General features: G+C 29.4%; 1 protein-coding gene across 3 annotated transcripts in view; it reads left to right on the plus strand.

Moving 5' to 3' along the window:
• The window catches only part of LOC143252935 (F-box/LRR-repeat protein 4-like), a 138,761-nt gene that overhangs the window by 112,475 nt on the left and 4,124 nt on the right, over positions 1-22,162 (plus strand). For all 3 annotated transcript variants that reach the window (XM_076505830.1, XM_076505832.1, XM_076505829.1), the window contains 5 exons: positions 4,722-4,944; positions 10,853-10,945; positions 11,313-11,385; positions 19,913-20,020; positions 20,932-20,988. The gene's annotated coding sequence lies outside the window, so the exon portion shown is untranslated. The remainder of the gene's footprint in view (positions 1-4,721; positions 4,945-10,852; positions 10,946-11,312; positions 11,386-19,912; positions 20,021-20,931; positions 20,989-22,162) is intronic.

The following is a 22,162-nucleotide window of genomic DNA, read 5'->3' on the forward strand; positions in this document are numbered from 1 at the left end:
AAAGTTAGAGAAATACATTCATTTATAAAGAAAATAAAAATATTGAATTTTCGCATACAAGTAATTGATTTAAAACATCTAAATGCACACACAGTCAACAACAATAGTGGTAATAAAACAAAAGTAAAATTTGTTACCAAGTCCAAACCTCTCAGACATGAGTCTGTGTTCTACTCAATGATTAAAAAGACCCTGTTTGAAACCCGTTCTCTCTGTATTTGACCAATCAGGAACCTGGATCACCAGAACCCAGTGTTATCTCTGCTCTGTATTATACCTACAACAGTCTTCTATACACAGTGAAAAGTAAATAAGTTCTGTGACCAGATTGAGCTTGGAAAGTAATGCCTCAAATTGAATTAATCACATGACTTCAATTAGAGTTAATATTTTCCAGATGAAGATTTAGAAAAAATTTTTAATTTTGCATGTATAAAATTCACAAACTGTAGATGAGGTATATATTCTTGCTAAAAGTGGCAACATTTTGAAATCTTCCAACAATAGTATAAAGAATCACAAAGGAAAACACCCGAAACTGATGAAAATTTAAAAAGGAATTAGTAGTGGGAAACCATGAATGTGACAATATGGAGCAAAAAATAAAATAACATGACCAAAACTTCTGATAGGCACTGGAAAAGCATAACAAAAGTAATTTGATAATGAGCAGGATACAGAATAATTTAATTGATGAAAAAGTTATGGTGAAATTACAGCTTTACAGACAACCACAGATGATATTTAAAATTACTTTGATACAAAAAAGATACAATTAAAAATGTTGCCTTGACATTGAAAATGAATGATGAGATCACTTGAGTTCTAAGATAAATTGATGCAAAATTTCACTCTTTATAAAGAGAGTTGAATTTAAAGATTAACATTACTACTGTTGATTGAGTCGTAACTTGAGTTTGAGCTAGATCCAGTGCTAGCTAATTCAGTTAAGTTACAAAACTATAGAACTGCAAGTGATATCAAATTTATATTTATTTATTACACTCTGATTAAAATTAGTACAGTGACAGTTAATACATAACTACCGTGCTAGTTACAAATTTTATAATTATGGAAATTTCAAAAAGTCCTTTGAGCTAATTTAAACAAGTCAGCAGTGCTGTACAGGAAACAGAACAATGTTTCCATAGTTGCTGAAACCTCTCTTCCACATGTTCTGTAGCTGTGTGGACAGTTTTGTTAAAGAAAATCAGCTTAGTATTGCTGTGGATAAAGGCTAAGTTCATCATAAATTTCATATAAAAACTGTCTCCTCATTTATTTTGTTAGTGAATAAACTGTTTTCAAGAAATATTTCAATGATTACCATTTATTCTTCCAGCTACCATTTATTTACCAATGCTCTTAAAAACATTCATCAGTCTTTTACTGATGAAATGTTTTTTTGTGTTCTGTAGTGGTGGAATACCTAAAGACATATCAAGTTTCTTAACTTGCAGCTGCTTGCAAGTTGTGTCATAATACAATGCTGGCCTCAGGTTTGAAATTTAGGCATTTTATCAGCAATTACTTTTGCTGTGAAACAGGATTTTGTCTCATTAATTTATATAAGGTAACCATGCTGTCAGAATGCATTGGTGCTATCACTTTTCTTTTTCCATTGCATACCACTGACTGGCTTTGTAATTAACCAGAGAATGTGTGACAATACTTTGCAACAATGAATTGAATCAAAAGAGTAGACATATATATATAGATACACCTTAAATTCAGTTAAAGAAACATCACTGCCTCTGTAGAAAGACTAAAACCTTAGCTATGTCAAAAGTCTTGCCGCAAAGACAAATCAGTTCTATAGTGAAACGTTGAAGCCATTAGCTAGGTGAATCTGTTCTGTTTGAGCAGAATGTGCTTATTATGTGCAATAACTTGTGAATTTATTTATTTTGTCACCTTTGGGAATGCCTAAACTATCATATTTTGGTACTGGTTTTGGCCATTATTTGGCTCACTCAAATCAAATGCACAAGTACTTTTGCTTTGTATCAACTTTTTTTCTGTAGAATTGTCTTTATTATAAGCTGCTGTGGTTTCTTCAGTTTCTTGACTCATTCTAATAATGGGTCATCACTTTTTTTAAAAATAAAATTACTTTTTTTTTCTTGTTTTATTTCTCCAATATTGAGCACAAGAAAAATGGTATTATATTTTTCATTAATTCTCTCCTGATTGTCACTTGAAATTGTATTATACTTTATTACAAAGTTAAAGATAATTTTCTAAGAATATTTTTATTTTGTTAGCTTCCTGTAACTAAATTACTGAACTGTAATCTATTAAGTTGCTAGTGCTTCATGATGACCTAGTTTTCAAAATATTTTAAAAATACCTAGTTACACATTTTTGGAATACTTGTGTGTTAGCTAGGAAAGATATAAAAAAGGACGTACAATTATACAGCAACCTTAGTAAATGAAATCATCTGTAACATTTTTATTTTATAATCCTTTCCATTTTGTTTAGTTTTTGCTTAATTTACCTATCTGGTAATTTTGGTCATGTTTTGAGATCTCTGAAAGTTAATATCAGAAGTTTCAAACCACTTCTTTCCTTCACCATTATCATGCAGTTTGATGGAAGCAACAGATTCTACCTAATTACGATAGTCATCTTTCCTGACACTAAATATTGTACTCTGTTTACAAAAATATCCTTTATATTATAAATAAATTGTGAAATTCTTTTAGGGATACTTTTCATCAATGGACATAGTTAAGTATTGAGATATTTAGTTATTGCTTTTTCAACTTGTATTGGTATCGTATCATGTAATTGTCTTTGTATCAGATTCAAGAAGTCATAGGCTAGTGATCTAAGCATGTAATAAAAGATATTTTTCTATTATTTTCAACTGAATAAGTCAATGACATTTAGTTCATCATAGATTCACAAAGGAATCAGAACAAGATGATAAAAGATTAGCTTTGTGATATGTTGCCAGAAGAAAAGACGTTTTTGAACAATTTCTGCCATAATTACAGCTCTGATATTTTCTTAGAAGTTTGGGAAATCCTTCATTAATTTATACATCATTTAAATTTTAGTGTTGCAGTATGATAGAAATAGAAATATCTTTATTGTGGAACAAGATGAGGTGAGCTTACTACATTATTTTGTGCCCAACCAGATCAAATTTCATTTTGTGGATAAGACTGCTGTATTAGACCTGGCTTATATTAGGCCTTATCAATGTAATTGAATAATTGCTTAAGTGGACAAATAAAAAATCACCAAAAAGAAATACAAAGAGGAATATATAAATGAAACAATATTTTTTTTGTCATTGGCGTCTTCATTGATATTAATAACGTGCCATATTTTAATATAAAGAAAGAAGAAAAATGGGGGATTTCTTTTATCTAGTGGTGTCCAGAAAAATGCTTAAGTGATCATGTAGGTTCTACAGCATAGTCACCTAAAATACTTAGTTAGGAAAATAAAGGAATGTACTGATCTAATAAGGTTCCTCTTTTTTCTTTGAGATATATTCATGACAGTAACAAATAACAGAGAAAGAACAATTATAAAGCAGAACTTTTAAGTAAACAGTGATGCTGAAGATGAAAAGCAGTGTTGTAAACAAGTCTGTGTGTATAATTGGGTGTCAATAATCCTCAAAAGTTGTGTAAATATAATTTTTATTTATACTGGTAAACTTATTACTTCATAGTTAGAGCTGATAAGTTTAAATGACTAATCAGTATAATTGATCAGTTATGATCAGCAGCTATTTAGATTAATGTCACATGAAAAATTATAATTAAAATGGGTCTGGCATGGTTAGGACACTCATTTTACATTCATAAGGTTGTGGATTTAAATCCCATCTTCAAACATGTCACCTTTCAGCTGTGGGGCATTATTTTTAATGTAAACCCACTTTTTGTTGGGAAACAGTAGTTGAAGAATTAGAGGTGGGTAATGTTGACTAACTGCCTTCCCTTTAGTTTAGCACATATACCCCTCATATAGCTTTGTGTAAAATTCAAAACAATGACATGATTAAGTTAATAAAGTTTATGTATATGATTATTACTGTTTTAAGTTATTCCAGCAATCAACTCATAAAAATTCTGATTATAATGACAGTAACCAAAACAATCAACTAACTGAAATTAGCATGTCTCATAATTACTATTTTTGATTAATCCAACTATTAACATAATATAAATATTGTTATATATATTTGTTATAAAGCAGTAAGCTACACAATGGACTATTTGTGCTGTACCAATCATAAGATCATCAAAATGTGATTTTTCAGCATTCATATTGTTTGTTTTAAGCATAAAGCTGTGTACTTTTGAACTGTCTTGCAAAATCCACCTTGAATTTATTTCATTCATATATTTGTGTGTGTGTGTGTGTGTGTGCTTACATATACCATGATTTGGGCAACACTGTACCAATCAGTTATTTGAATGTAATTGATTTATAAAGCTGCTAATTAGCTAATACCACACATTTATATGCTCTATTCATTATAATTATGGTTTTAAAATGTATTATGTAAAAATTATAATGATGAAAATCTAAATTGTTATGAAAGTTCTTAAGAAATGTAAACTGATTATATACATTGTAATATACAATAAGCAAGTACCATCTTGTCTCTATATTTAAACCATGTTTAATGTTGAGGATTCATGATTAATGAATTCTTGATCTTTATTCAGTTTAATGGAATAACTTCTTTTCAGGCTTAGAACTGAGAAATTGTTGCCAACAGCACTTGGATCAACTTGGTTTCATACAGTTTGCAAGAATTCCTGAACTTCAGTGGTTGGATCTGTATCGTACATTTATTGACAAACATTCCATTATATCAATCCTAAGGTTGAACAAGATGTATTTTTTCAAACTTCATAAAATGCTACACTGCATATTGTTGTTATATGAACATAAGAAATTAAGAAATAATTGGTAACTTAATTATTATTATTATACTATTCTTTAGATTATTATTAATGTATCTGACTAATCGACAATTTTCATGTATTAATGACTGGGCAAATACTAGATCTTAGGTTATTCTGTTATGAAAGTTTTTTTTTTATCTTTATTATATGCTTACAGCAATAACAATACCTAACAGTAGAGAGGTGCACACAGTTCAGCAGAAACACCTCATTATATACCTAAGTACTCACTAATTGTATTGTGATTTAGAAATGCCATTTACATGTGGATTTTGCTTTCTAGTGAAGAACAGTAATTAATTTTTTTCATCTTACATAAATACTAAGAATAGTCCATTCATGCTATAGCTAATTTATACATGTACATAAAGAAAGGAGTACCAGTGTGTTCTAAATAATAAATATTTGTTAACATTGTACATCAGATGTGTAGTAAAAATTAGATAGTTTATCATATTTAGTCAAGAATATTCATTTTTTTTTTAATTGATGCACTCTAGAAATTTTATATTATAAAAAGTGACATGCTTCAGATGAAGAGATTATTTGAGTATGTCATGATATAAATGACTGTTTAATGTAGATATTATTGATTAGTTATTATAAGAGAATTTAAAGTAAATGTTTATTGGAAGTTGTGTTTGCAACTCATTAATGTCGAGAACTTAGCAAACAGATGATAAATAGTGTGAGATGAGCAGGGAAAGACAGAAAAAGTCAAGAGTAGACAAGTTACAAAAGAGACATTTGGACAAATAAGGAAGGTATAATGGTTGATATATATTAGAGTGAGACTAATGGTGTTGAAAGAGATGAAGAAAAATTTATTTCATCAAATGGAGTTCTAAAGTAATTGAACCTGCCTGTGTGGACTTAACAAAAGAGAAGACATTTATTGGGAGTAGGCCTGAATATGAAAAAGCAGCAGATAATTTTAGAAGTATAGGATACAAATGTGGTAACTCTACACTTGGATAGTTTAATGATAATAATGGAGAAAAGTAGTTTGGCTTGTCAACTGAAATTCTAAAGCAACTGAATGGGCTTAAATGGACTTTTAACAAGAAGAAGAGAACTATATGGTGTGTATGATAACCTGTGGTGGGATTCAGCCAGTTCACACTGGTTCGAAAGAACCTTTTCCTAAAATTTAATGAGTTCATTGAACCAGCTCTTAGCCCTCTAATGCAAGATGTACAATGTATCAGCTGTCACTATGGGAATTCATCTACATAATCGACTCTCACTATGGGGATTCTTGCTACATAAAGTCATGTACAATAACACAATTGTAAATCAGTACAATAATGTTCGAGGCCAGATTTGCATGGGCCTCTACAAGTGACAGATCAGCCATCTTAGATGAAGGAAGAAGAGCATTGCTGCAGACTAATGTAAGCATACATTCTCCTGTGTGAACATTTAGTATTAGTCATCTGTTGTACTTGGAGCAGACAGAGAAAAGAAGGTGAGTTTGAAAAATGATATAGTCTCTGTAGACTTCTACACTATTAATGTTAAACTGTGAGGTTTAATGTTATTTTGTAGGTTTTACTATTCTAGAGCAAAATTAAAATTTCATGGATTGGAGATTTAGCCTGGATTGATATTTTCATTGTCGAATTTTTCAGTACTGACTGGTTAATATTGCTGCCCCTCACCATTTTTAAAGCCAAATTGTGCTGGTTAAGCATTTAATTTATTCAGACACAGAAAAGTTCTTAAATATGCATATTACTAAAAACATAGTACATGATGGTGTCTAACCATCTAAGGGAATAAAATACATCTCATGTTTTTGCTTGGGATACTGAATTTCTCTTTGCTTGTCTTTTCATACTGACAGGATACGAAATTTGGATACTAGGCTTAGTAGGCTAGTATCTACATAGAAAAACTATTCCAATAATAAATATAAATATGAACCATAACACCATAGTACTACATTTGTGTTATAATTTTATGGCTTGGTAGAACTATATTTCATTGTATTTATGCTTATTTATATATATTTATCATATAAAATTCCTTATGTAAGCAGAACAGAATCACTTAGAAACAATATTTGCAAAAACAATTGAACATTAAATTAATTTTCTTTGTTTATATGCCACCAAAAAAAATTAAAAGATTATTATAAAAATAGTTTTCATATGAAAATTTATAAAAATAATTAGAAAATAATTCTATATTTTTGGCCCTTGTGATGAAAATTTAATAAGTTTTATTAATACATTTATTTATGAATAAAAGAATTTTGGTATTTCAGAAAAACTAATAAAAAGGGCCATTAAGGCATTTGAAATGCTCAAAGAAAGTAGGGAAACCTTTGAAAATAAAATGGATGAAACCATTGTTTTTTATGCCTTTAGGAATATTGAGTTTGTTGAAAACCAAAGGTATGTAGGCTTTTCTCATCAAAAAGTACTGGAAGCAGTAATAAAAAATATGAATGCTAAATTGATAGATTGTGATCACTTAAAATAAAAATATAATGCACAAGAAAATTACAATAAAATTCATGGACTGGTGAACATGCTTGAACCACATTTTTGGAATGTTGATGAAGTTTATCCCTTGAAAAGCTACTGAAGAAAAATTGTATGAATTCAGTGAGCTCTTTCATCATGAAATTAGCATTAATGATTTCCATGACTATGTGTAAAATGCCCTACATAATTGCCATAATCAAGAGTTCCAAGAAATATACAAAAGGCAAAAAATATCATCAGTACTGTTGCTCTTAGTTTTGCAGAGGCAGAAAGAGGGTTTTCAAGAATTAATATCATATATTCACATAAAAGAAGCCAGTTCAAATATTGGCTAAGGAGAAAAAAACCACAAAGGGTCAGATGTGGAAGGTATAAAGATTTTGATGATAATCAAGTGGAGATTTGGAAATATTTAAAGCATATAAATAAATAAATCCAGTAAAATATTTTTGTTATTATTTTTCATTGCAAAAATAGGGGTGTGTAAAGCAAGATAGAATCGGTTGTTAAAGTTTTTGAATACCGCCACTGCCTTTAATTATCTAGAGTGTAAAACATTGTTGTACATATCTTAAACTAGTTTCAAGTATATATATTGTTTTGAAAACAAGTGAACTGAGTGCTGTTATATTTTTACTTTACAACTAATGTGTTATATACACATACTTTACAACAACAACAACACACTATATTTTTATACTGTTAAGAAGTATAAGTGAATGTCTTTACTTGCCAGTTGGCAAACATAACATTTAATTGAGTATGACAAACCATTGTCATCAATCAGATAACTTGTGTTTTATTTTCTTGGATGCTTTATGACTTAAACTGTATCTTTATTTTGTATATATTTCTTATCAAGTGTCTGTGTTGTGTGTGTATATATATTTTAGTGAAAATAAATACATTTTAATAAAGTTAAGTGAGCAAAATTACAAGGAAGGACTGAATTAAAAACAGCAAATTCAAACCTCTGACTAATTATATTAGTTTGTTATAACATAAAAAACAAAAGTAAATCAAACAAAAAACACTGCACTAATTGAAATATCCTAGGGTACAAGCTATAATGTGAAATTAGAAGATGTACCCTAGATTTTGGAGGTGACTGCTGATGTACGACCATATTGTGGTAGTGATACACTGTCTATCAGTTTTAACCTTCATTTGCCAATATCACATGAGAAATAAAAGAGTAACAATAGAAACAGAAATTAGGAGAGTGTGATGTGAGTGCTCAAACCTACAATGTCTCACATCTATGTCATCCTTTACTGTCTAGAAACACTTGTGAGAAGATGACTGCTCTCCCAAGTAAAGAAGAAAATTAAATGAAATAAAAATAAGGAAATAAAGTACTACAAATACTGTCAGTTATAAATATAAAGTTCCAATTGGTCCATAACTTATAATTATAAAAGTGTTTTAATTAATCTATGTGTAGATGAAATTAATAACTTTCCTTGTGAGTGTGAAAATAGTTTATTTACTGATACTTGTTACTGGTACTTTGAATATTATAAAAGATAAAATATTACGTGAAATACTCAAAAAAGTGATCTAAATACAGAGTAGCCACAAAATGTAATAAGAATAATATTCTAAAACATTAGGTGGGAGGTATGGTGAGTACAATCATCCCCCCTATAGTTTGGTCTGTTTAATTGTTTTATTGCATCACAGGCCAACAAATTGTGTGTTTGTTCTTGTGATTCTCATGTTCTTACCAATCAAATTACATAATTAGGCCTAGATGTAGGCTTTTTCAGTAGTCGACATGTACATCTTTAATATAGGTGTGCTTCTAAGCTTTTTCGACCTAAGCGATAGTTCATAAGTATCAGTCTGTAGGCCTAAGTATACATACAAGTATCATGGCAACAAGATTACTCTGTGATTGCATGTTTACAGCTTTTAGGTTCACGTAATCAGAGATTACCAATTTGCAAATTGAACAAAGTGGTTGAAAAAATCATCCCCTCCATCGGGTGTAAAAAATCTATGCCCCTGATACTGATGAATATATTTTAAAACTTAACTATATTACATCTAATTTGCCCAGATGGTTTCTGCAATGGAAGTTGTGTGTACTTAAAAATATAAAAATAAAATTATCCCATGTAAAATTAAAGAAAAAGCATGCAGGTTTATCATTACATTAGTTAGAAAATAAGATTCAAGAATTGCAAGAAAAATATGTTATAGTTCCCATTGGTAAGGCTAAGTAACATTGCAATAATTATGATAAAAGAAATCAATAGTACATAAACATTTAAACTTGTTAACCAATCCAAAGATACAGTGATTAATAATTTTGTTAAAGCTTATAATAAACTTTATTCTAAACAAAATTCTTATGTAGATTTATCATTTCTTTATGCTATTTCCAAACAACATGAATGTCCATTTAAACTTAGATTTATTTCCAATTCAGTAAGAACAATTATCAAACAACCAGCTATGTTATTAAATAAATTACTAAATATTTTACTTGATAAAAAAAAGTGTTAATAATAAAAAACATACTTTTTGGATAATAAGAAATAATCAACCTGTTGTAAAGTTCTAAAAAATTGTAAACAAAAAAGTAATATTGAAACATTTGATTTTATCACATTGTACGCCACTATTCCATTAAAAGATTTAATATTTGTTTGAAATTCAGTAATAGAATAGTTCTGTTATCCTTTTATAGAACTGGAAAAAAGAAAATTTAGCTCCAAAAACATAAAAACTGTATTTGTAATATTTATTTTTCAATAAACAGGTTTTTAAACAAGTAATAGGAGCTCCAATGGGAACTAACTATTCTACATGTATAGAAAATTTATATCTTTACAATTATGAGAATATATTTATTGAAAACTACATAAGTCTAGATATTTTACCTTAACTTGCAGATATATAGATGATCTAATCAGTATAATCTTGAAATAAATAATGCTTTAACACTATTTATCCATCAGAATTATAAATTCAATAATGTATCATGGTATTACTGGAATATTTTCCATAAAGTATTTCCATAGATTTGTTTATTGTGGTCAACCACCTATATAGTCAAAATATGCTCTAACCAAAGAAAAATTGTTTTTTTTACTTAACTGAAAAATATTCATCTTTCAGAACTGAACAATTAAATGTCATTTTGGACATAATGAAAATTATAATAAAATATTTTGACTAGCTGTTGTATTTCTTTATATTCGAACAATTTTGAGCACTCAGTGACTTAGTAATAAGTTTGAAGGCTTTAAAAGTAAAATGAATTCACTTTCAGTACCTGTGGTGGCACAGCCCAGATAGATCAGTGTGTAGTTTTATGTTTAACAAACAAGAAATTTATCTTAGGCTTCTAATATTGTTAAGTAAATAATAGGTTTGTAGAGAAGAGTGTTATTGTTTTTATTTTATTTTCAGGTTCTGTCCTCACCTAGAACATCTTAATCTTGGAAGCTGTAATACTATTAATAATTATGATGAAATTGCTTCTGAAATAGGAAGAACAATTAGGTAGGTTCATCTCTGTATTTCTTATACACTAAAACCTGTCTAAGGCAGAAACTGCATATGGCGGAAAAATGTATAACCAGAAACATCAAAATTTTGTAGCATTATCTTAAGATTTCTCTTATAAAAAAAAAGCCCTCTATATGGTGGAATTTGCATAACATGGACAGAAAACTATATTTCACCTACCTCATCTATCAACAAGTAGGATTAGAATCTGAGTAAGGTAGAAAAAGTGTTTTTGATTAAATATTAATAAATTCTTGCTTAATTAATAATTTGTTTAAATATTAATAAATTCATGAACATTTTGTTACAGCAAGTATTGGTTAAATATATTCTGTTCTTTTTTCTGTCATCATTATTTCAGAAGTCGTTATTCAAAAGAACGATTGACTGTACTTTTGGTCGCATTTGCTGATGGAAAACTAAAGAAACCATAGGTAATAGAGGAAAGTGAAAATCTGTGGTGTTTTAAAAATTTAAGGAAGAATCAATTTCTTGTGGAATGGAAAGCAAATAATGAAGTGTGGATGAAAAGGACTTTTTGAACAGATTAAACAAAAAAATGGAACAATAAAATAGAAATATTCTACTTTTGCTAGATAATGCAACTTGTTACCCAAAAGTTCAACTTTCATATGTTCATTTAGTCTTTCTACCTCCATGTACAACATCAGTTCTACAGCCACTAGATCATGGAATTATACAATGTATAAAAATGAAATACAGAAAATTGATGCTTCAGCATATTATTGCAAATGTGGATGACTGTGAGAGAGCATCTGAAATGACCATGAAAATTGATGTGTTAGATGCAGTTGCATTTTTAAGTCATTCAATCAAATGCACAAAAGATAAATGTGTAATAAAGTGCTTTCAAAACTGTGGATTTATTCCTGATAATGGCAGAGATTGTGGAGAAGTTGTTTGTTATGATAATTCTAATAAAATCCAAACTCTGATTGAAAAAACTGATGCAGATGATTCTGTGAACATGGAAAATTTTGTGAATGTTGACAAAAATATTTTAACAGAAACTGATGAAACTGATTTAAAATCTTATAATAGAATTGCAAGATGGTAACCAATGTTTAAAATGTATCTCATCTAATCCAAAACATTGCAAAAAAAGTAAATAAAAGAAATTAGCTCTGCAAGTCTCACCAAACTATGGCTTAGAACAATTCTTGTGGACCTAATGGCTGTCACACTGAAAGCTTACTGTCATTTTTAAATATTGTTGACTTAATGTTTTTTAGGTTTTTGATATAATAATACAAATATCTACACTTTTATAACACGTAGAAAACACTATAATGAGGATTATATTCATTTAATATAAAATGTAAAAGACTATTACAACTTTTAATACACCAACACATTGAGAGAGACAAACTCCACAACTGATATTTTTGTGCCACATTTCAACAGTTTTTTCAAATTTAAAATACAAATGTCACATTGATGCATAAATTGTTGATGTTTTTATTTTTATTGTTGACATTCCTGTTTGGACTTCTTTCACGTGCAGGCCCCAATGCCATTGCATGTAACAATGCAAAAGTTTAAAATATACAAAAAAAAATCTCTTCAAGAATGATTGATTCAAATTTGAAAAAAAAAAGCCATCATATATTAAAACATGTAATCACATTTTAGGAATCTGCTTACTTATTCAATCAACTATTCCATCACTTTTTTTTTTGCTTTTCTTAAATATAAAAGTCTGTTACATGTGTCAGTTCTACAGTCACAAATTTGATCACAACACACTAATCTAACTCCATATAGCAAACATGGAAAACAAGGAATACATAAAATAATGCTCTGACACTCTTCTCAGAATTAAATTATGTAATCCAATGTATTTAGGCTGTAATTTGTTAACTTTGGTTGGGGTTTATTGCAGACCTATATTTCACCTGTTCCATCGATCATGGTGGGTGATATCTTCTGTTGAAGACTGTTGAACCTATGGACATTTATAGGGCTTCTATAATGAAAATTGAAATGCTTGAGCAACTGTTTTGCACTTTTTCAATTTAATGATTCATGCCAGTACAGTGCAAGTTTAATTTCTTAAGCCAAGTTACAAATGATAATTAATAGACCTACTTATTTATATATATGTGCTCTAATGTAAATCAATGTTAAGTTTGGGGTCAGCTTTTGGAGGATACCTGTAAAAGTGTTTTTGCCAAATATCCAGGGTTCTTATGTGAATTGTTTGGCACCATTCAAAAGTTGGTAAATCCAGCACTTTAGGAGGAGGTTTTGTGAAATTTCCATTTTCTCCAAGGGATAGGGTGAAAAATGTTATCTTTGTGCAAATCTTGGGACTGAGACAATTCATTTGGAACCACTTATAAGTTGGCACAACCAGTGACACACACAGACACTGAATCTTATTACATTAGCATATAGCCCATCAAACCTCCACATCAGCTATTTCATAGCTAATTGAAATAAATAAATTTTGCAAAATTGAGCTTGACCAAGAAAGAAGCAAAAAAGTAAATTGAGGTAGTCAGACATTGGTAAATTCCTTTGTGAGCCAATCAAAATTAAAATCTTTCATAATATGAATATATAACATATTCACAAAATAATTATTGGTAAAAAAAGTGGTTTATAACAAAAATAAACATTGGTGATATAACAACAAATAAGTGTTTTGTTGATTTCTTAATTTAGAGTCTCTGTTGATTAAAGTGGTTTATAACAAAAATAAACATTGGTGATATAACAACAAATAACTTAAATAAAAAATGACTTCAGTTTAAAATTGAATTTATATTTTTTGCTTTAATAGTTTTAGGCAAGGTGATCCCACACTACACCTTTATGTCAACACTCACTTCACTTGTAAGGTTTCAAGGCACCCTTATCATTAAAATTATAATGGTGCAGACAGTAATTGAACTGTTCTATGAATAATTGAATTTTGGCTTTTATGACTCCTTTTATTTTGGGAAATCAAGTGCCACTTGACACATGCTGGTTTTTATGTAGGCCAGATGGATAATGATCTTCATTCTATGATAGGAGCACCAGTAGAAAACCAGAGATTACTTCTTTGTTTCTAACTTGTCTCCATTATAAATATTGAAGTTGATACTGTGCTGCCAAAGTGACACCTTTATGTTAAGACTTGTTGCAGTGCAATGTTTAACAACGTTCTGGCATTACCAGCATCTAAACTCATCCTAACATCCATATATCATTGTGAGCATTTAGTTTAGAGTTATCTGAGTTGGCCAACTCATTTTTGTTACAGGTAAGGTAGCTACTGTTCATGTCAGGGCTTAAAGTAGCTTAAAACAGTGGCATTCATATTGTTTTGTCAACAAAAAGAAAGAAACCTCTGTCTTTTCATCTTTTTTTGTTCTCTTGTTCTCATTTGTGATTTTATTTCTATATTTTGTTATATTTCTTTTCTACTTTTTCTCTAGTGTTTTCTGCTTCTCTTCTTCTTTGCATATATATCTTACACTCTCTTCACTCACTCTTTGCATTTATTACTTTATCTCACATTCACCATCTTCCTTCCTTTTTTCTTTATTTTCTGGCCAATTCATGTTGTTTCTTTCTTATTCCTGTAATTCTTGATGAGTAATCTTCTTCAGTGTCTTTGAAAAATAGCTATTTTTTTTTTCCAGTTTTGTTCCATTTCTTTTTTCTCAGATTTTTCTATTATTATTAGCTCAGCTACTTTCTTTCTTGTATTTCAACAATTCCTTGGGGAAAAACATTTTTCCACTGGTTTTTTCTGACTCTTTCCATCCTTTCTTTTCCTGTTTTGAACACAACATTCTGTTTTTCCACTATTTTCTATCCATCAGTCTTATTTTCAGGGATCTTATTAATTCTTATCTCAAACCCTAAACATTTTCCTTAAATTACATTACTCTAACTTCTCATCTTTCCTCAGCAAACTTTCCAGTAGTTCAATGGTATATCTGCAGACTTGTACTACTAGAAACCAGGTTTTGATACTTATGGTGGGCAGAACATAAATAGCCTTTTGTGTAACTTTGTGCTTAACTCTTAAACAGTGGGCCATAATCAATTGATGTTTGCCTTGAAAAAGGCGACTATCATCAATTGACGATTTCATGCTTTGCACTCAGTACAGCTATCATCAGTTGATGATAAGGGCTAAAAACATTAGTTAACACCCCCCTGACACCATAGTGACCATATCCATTCAAAGCATTACATCTGAGTCATTCATTTTCTCAGTGTTAAGTCGTGGAGCAGAAGAAGAAGGGTATGTTAGTTAAGGGAATGAAGCAAAATGTTTTTCATCAAAAGACAAAATTGAAGTGCACATGATAATTATTCCAATGAAGAGAAAAACTTTTCAGATTTTTCATCATCAAATTCAGTTGTTTCAAGCTCTGCACATAATTTAGATAGTGAATCAGAATCCATAAGTGAATTGGAATTAATTTGTTCCCAATGGGTGAGGTGTAACAGTTTTGATCCATTTATTCTCTTTTTGATAGTATAAATGCTGGATTCACAGAAAAATTTAGGCTGACAGATAAATCTAAAGAATATGATTTTTTTTTACTGCTATATTTGATAAAAGTATAATGCGTAACATGGTGTGAGAAATAAACAGATATTTTGAGTTTTGTAAATCCTTGAATTCCAGAAAAAGTGAAGGTAATACTCCTTCTAATTCATGAAGTAAGAAATGGGAAGATACAAGTATTGAGGAAATGTACATTTTTTTGCTTTGGTGATGCTTATGCCACAGGTAAAAAAGTTTGTGTTGGTTAATTATTGAAAGAATGATTCCCTTATAGGTTCTCCAGGTTTTCCAAACTTTTATATCACTCGAGATCAGTTAAGGGAGATTAATAGATATTTGCACTTTGCAAACAATGAAGAGCTGAATGCAAATGATTGATTATGGAAAGTTTGACAAGTGTTTACAATGGTGAAGAATGAAGCTAAGGAATCTTTTTTTTCCATTTCAGAAAGTAGTTATCAATGAATCTTTTATTTTTTTTCAAGTGTCACATTGTTTTCAAGAAATACATTCCAAGCAAGCACCATAAATTTGGAATAAAGTTCTTTATATTATGTGATTGTGAGATAGGAGTTGTAATAGATATGATTATCTATCTGCAAATGATGTAGATGTCCCCAAAGATCTTTGATTAGGATTTTCAGAATCAGTTATCAAGAAACTGATGAAAGACCACTTTGAAAAAATTGTATATTATATACTCTTTGAAAATAAGACTGGTTTTTGTAGAACAGTTAAATTTAATTAGAAGAACATGCCTAAAGAAGGGAGATGTTGAGACTAAAAAGCAAGGGAATATTTTAGCACTTCAATGGAAAGACAAACCACATGTTACTTTGCTTAGTACAGTACATACAGGTGAAATGAAATATAGTAGAAAGGATGATTACAAAACTAAACAACCACTAACCAAACCCAATATGGTTTTAGATTATATTATCAACATGAGGCTAGTTGACAAAAGTGACATGCAGATTGGACAAATTTATTGCTTTCATAAATGTGTGAAGTGGTACAAGAAGCACTTTTTTTTTTTAACCTAATTGATATTGCAATTTTCAATTCTTGTAATATGTATCTAGTAATAATTGGCAGGAAGCCATCTTTGAGGCAGTTTAGTTACAATGTAATTTCCCAATTATTGGAAAGGTATGGAAGTGTGACAAGAACTTTCTAGAAAGACATAGTCTTACTGTTCCTGATAGACTTGTTGGAAAAGAAGCATTTTTTAGAAAGCATTCCATCCTTAGGAGCTAGAGAAAGTGGACAAAAACAATGTCATGTATGTATGCATACAACAAGAAAAGAAAAGTGAAAGATGATGACTACCTGGTGTAAAGAATGTAGAGTGGCACAGTGCATTGTAGAATGTTTTTTGTGATTTTCATATGCTAAAAACAATTTGAACTTGTAATAAATAAGTCTTCATTATGCTTTTATTTTCATTTTCTTTCATATTTTGTTCAAAATTCATAACAAAAATACTGAACCATTATGTTTAAGAAATTTTTTTCACGTCTGTGGTGACATTCACCTACAATGTTCTTGCTGTTTAATGGTTAATAACCATCAATCCCTCAACAATTCCAGAGTTCCCAGCAGATGACCTAATCATGTGTTTTTTTTATTTATCAGTTCTTTGTTATTTTATTCAACTTCTTATAAATGTGTTGTGGTTTAGTCCTTTTTTTGCCATTCCCATTTGATTTTATCAAGATTACTTCTATATGTAATCTGCATCTTTTTGATACATAGGAATTTAGTATTTTAATTTTATTTCTAGGAATTTCTTTTTTTTGTTTCAAAAAGAGATTTTTTAACTTTAACAGGCTGTCCCTTCCTTTCTGTCAGAATATATATTAATCCTTTCAACAAACATAAACTGCTTTGAATGTATGACATTAGAACTTTGTTCTTTTAATATATTATTATTTCTGGAATTGTAACTATTTTATTTTACTAAGAAGAAATAATGCATGATGAGTGAGTACTTGATTATACTGGGCAGAAACCAGGACTCTTTGAATACAGTAAAGATCACCAGCTCAAGTTACAATTAAATAGTCTCATACTTGGATGTTATCTCTTTCATACTTAACTGAAGGCTATAAATTGTTCTTTCATCTCTTGTCACTCTTGTCTATGAGTTAAGTAAGCCTAAAGTACTTAACATTTGATCTGGAAAGCTTGGGTGATATTCTTGTCTTTCTCTTCCCATTAGTGGTCCAGTTTCATTATATCTTTTTATTATTTTTTGAACATGTTTTTGACATGAGAGTTGTGTGCTGACTGTAACCATCTTTATAGAATGATATATCTAACTCCATCGTAAACCATACATCTTGAATTTTATTTTTATCTTGTATTTTATTCTTGAAAAAGCAGCTATATAGAAGTCACAGGCAATCAAAAATTTTATCTACATTTAGCAGAAGAAAAAAAAAACTAAAAATAAAAGAAAACCTTTTATTACTCTTACAACAGAAAATTTTAAACATGTGCAATGTTCTTTTATTTGAACATTTATAGAATATCCACAACACTGTAACATGTAAAAACTAAATGTTTCTATTTTCAAAAGCACAATTATCATCAATTCTAACATTTTTAGATTTATTTTTTTCAGAAATAATTTAAGCCAAACACACAATTTGGAATGTGTTTGAATAAGTAAGGGTTTTTAATTAACATTATTATCTCGTTTTATACTAAAGAGTTTACACACAGGATTGATCACAGGCAATTAAAAATGTATGAGGAAAGTAGACGTACTTTGGAGACATGCAGAATTTCTCTGTTATTCTAACAGTGTGTAAGGATTTTGATTCCCAACTCAGTTAATTTTGTCATGACTTTCCAAAAACATTTTAGTAGTTAAAAGAATATTATATCTTTTTTTTATACCACAAATCTATTTGGTAGTTTTGTAGTAATGTGTTTGTTTGTTTTTTACAATGAAGAGGAGTACAGTGTTAAAATAATTTCATAATGAATAAGTTATTAAAAATATGGTTCAGCCCTAACAAGAATACATGTTTTGGTGTTCTACACTACTGTACTCAGAAGTAAAAGTTAAAGGAGAATGATGGAGTAGAACACTGAAATGTGGTTGTTTTATGGATTTACCGTGTTCTAAATAAATTATTTCTTGTTCAATTATTTTAATAATGTACTTCTTTTAATTGTATATATACATATGCAAAGGCGCCATTTAATTTATCTAAAATTTTCTTCATTTAATAAAGCATTTTAATTTTACTAACTTGAGATGTGTCAGATGCTCATACATCTGTAACATTCTTGAAGTCAAAATGATGTCACAGTCATTTTATTTTGCCTAGTAATGTGATCACTATCTTGACAAAGGAGCAAACAATAGCAAAGTGAGTGGAGGTGCATGTGTGCAATTTATATAGTTAAATATATGTATATAGTGTATATATGTGTTAATGCTGAAGCTGCTGTGCATATAATTATTCATATATTATTGTTTTTAGTTGGTTATCAGTTGTAATGTCTTATCAATATATGGAAAAGTTGTCAGCTAAAGTGTTAGAAAGATACTGAGTAAATTTACAATTAATTGAGCTTGATTATTGTTCCTACTAGCACTCTGCTGACTCATGGATTAACAACCTAACAGTATAGCCTAGTGTTCAGTACTCAGACGAGTACAATTATCTTGTATTAAAAAATATAGGAAGACAACATATACTTCATATAAAATGAGCTTAACACACACAAATATAGTCAGACTTTGGATTCTTCAAGTTTTGTATTGCTTCTTCTGTTCCACAGTTGATATCCTTTTGCCACAATACTTTTTACTCCTTCACAGTTGCTTGTTTTTGTAGGAAAACATTTTAAAACGTAAAGAACCAAGTTGAACCAGTTTTTAAAACACTTATCAACAAATTGTTTTAAGACTATTTTAGGCTAGGAATAGAATGCCACAAATAATTGATTTATAGTTATTATTAAAGCAAGCTGGAGGAATGGGTATCAAAGGAAAGTACAGGTCTTTTCAGTTTGTTATTAGTACAATTGACTATGCAACACATCTTCACCATATTTGTAGGTTTGGAACAACAAAAGTTTATCACAAACAAGTCTAAGAATACAAGTTTAAACAGCAGATAAGTGTACAAAATGAAGGAAGTTTTCTTTTGTCATATTATTTGTTTGCTCCTTCCCCATGGTTACAATGTGGACATTGCATTGTGGGAAGGCAAAATTCCTGGATATGTGACTTCATTAGCTTAGCTTTCATCCAAAATATAAATAAATAAAAAATTATAGCCAAGAACCATTTCATTGAATTTTCTAGTGAAACTTCTCATTTTTTTAGTCTCTATAATTTTGAAATAAAAGGGTGTTTGTGATCATAGCAGTATGTATATAGCTTTTTAAATAATTTGTTATGTTAGGTCGTTAAAGTCTGTGAACTTTTGGAGAGCCAAAACACTCACTGCTGCAGGTGTTAGAGCTATTGCTGGACAATGTCTTCAGCTTGAAGAATTGGATTTGGGTTGGTGGTATGTATAATACTTAAGTATAGCAAAAACAAACAAACCTGAATGTTTCAGTCGTTTTAGATATTTCAGATGTTTAGTTATTTTCAATTTTGAGTTTTATGAGAAAAAGTGAAGGGTTTGAGAATAAGAATCTCATTATAAAGTTTATTTGAACAAAAATGTTTAAATTTAGTCATTAACAAACACTGTGTAAATGATTTTAGCTTGAATTTATCACACTTTAAGTGATATTTTATTTTACTTAAGAATTTAAAAAATTCTATGTTTTGTTGCTTTATTGGGTTTTATCTATTTTGCCTAGATGCACTGGAAACAATTTCTAACTTTTTTGTTCTTGAATAAGAGTATGGTTGCTAATAAGGAATAAAAAAATCTTTAATAGTGATGTATCTTTTTATGTTAATATTATTTAATCTTTGAATAGTAAACTGAAGAATAATGAAAATTGGTTCTATGAATGTTGAAGTATAAGCATATTTTCATTCATTAAAGCTCTTTAATTACAAAAGTGTACAAAAAATGTTTTGATAAGAGTTTTGACACACTTGTTTTAATAGTGTAAAAATAAGTACTTCTGTAAGTGGTTCAGTCGCCAGAATATACATTACAAAATGGCTACGAGCACAAAACATGTTTATAAAACATTTTCACATAACAAGGAATTATTCTTTAGTATTTTATAGAAACAAGAACAAACATAATTACAGTAACATATACACTGAGCTAAATATAATTAATGCAAAAGTCTCATTATAACAGTTTTACATCATGTGAAAATCATTTTTGAGAGAATGAAGCAACTTTTTAATTACCAAGGTTTTTCTCATTATAACAGTTTTACATCATGTGAAAATCATTTTTGAGAGAATGAAGCAACTTTTTAATTACCAAGGTTTTTCTCATTATAACAGTTTTACGTCATGTGAAAATCATTTTTCAGAGAATGAAGCAACTTTTTAGTTATCAAGGTTAGTTCAGTTTCAAAAATTAAATTGTTAAAATAAAAAATTTGACTTCTTAATTTCAGTACCCAAAAGTATTGGACAAATGGCTATTGCAAATGTACCTACTTAATTTGAAACATTCAGAAGAACATATACCAATATGCAACTGTGGAAAAACTGAGAAATACAGAATTATAACATTTATATTAATTAACAGTATAGTTGATCAGAAGTTTTCAAAAGCAAAGTATGCATGACATCAGTGTGGACATGTGTAGTTGTTGAACATGAGGTCTTCATGTTCTATGCATGATTTACATGCCAATTTAATTATGATTTATTCAGAGTAATTCCCATACAAAGTCTTGAAAATAATAAAACGTGATGTAGATCTTTATTCACTTTATTTTTTCTGTGATAGACATAAACTTGTGAGTGATTTAGCCAATAACAATGTTACTTGTCAGTTGTAAAAACTGAACAGTCTAAAGTTAATATTACAATGATGTAATTTTAAGCATGGTAAGTTTAGGTACTAAAGAGGCTTAGCTGGCTTTATAATATGACTTCTAGAATGGCAATATAAAATTATTACAAGAATTTGGTGATAATCTTTTCTATTTGAACTTAGAATAAAGAATACTGGAAATATGAGTTCTTGAGTTTCAACTCTGTTTATTACATTTTATGAGCCAAAGTACTGCTTCACGAATAACATCACAGATAATGGGTCCTGGATGGCTCTTGTAATCCCAGCCTATTCTGTGAGTGTATGTAGTGCTCATCTCACCTATATCTCCTCCCTGAGTGGTTTAAGTTAATTCAACTTCTCTCTGCTGGCATACTTGATGACATCAATGCACAAGTCATAATGAACAAAATACCTTACTGGACCAAATGTTTAGAGATTTGTAAAAATTTTATTGACAGGAAGTTTAAGTAATCTCTTGAATCAATCCAAATGCCCTTCCATTAACAGATGTCTGGTCCCTATAAAATTATTATAATTTCGTGCAATATATTTTTTTATTTATATTATATTTATTTATTAACATTAACTTTTTATGTCTAGCAATATTATTAGCATGCTTTACTGTGCACCATTTTATTATATTGTAGTTTTATATTATTTTTGGTTACAATAATTTAAAATCAGTTTTCTAATCTGTAACATTCATAGATTTGTGACAAAGGTACA

Source organism: Tachypleus tridentatus, chromosome 6 (genome assembly GCF_004210375.1).
Source record: "Tachypleus tridentatus isolate NWPU-2018 chromosome 6, ASM421037v1, whole genome shotgun sequence".
Lineage (NCBI taxonomy): Eukaryota > Metazoa > Arthropoda > Merostomata > Xiphosura > Limulidae > Tachypleus > Tachypleus tridentatus.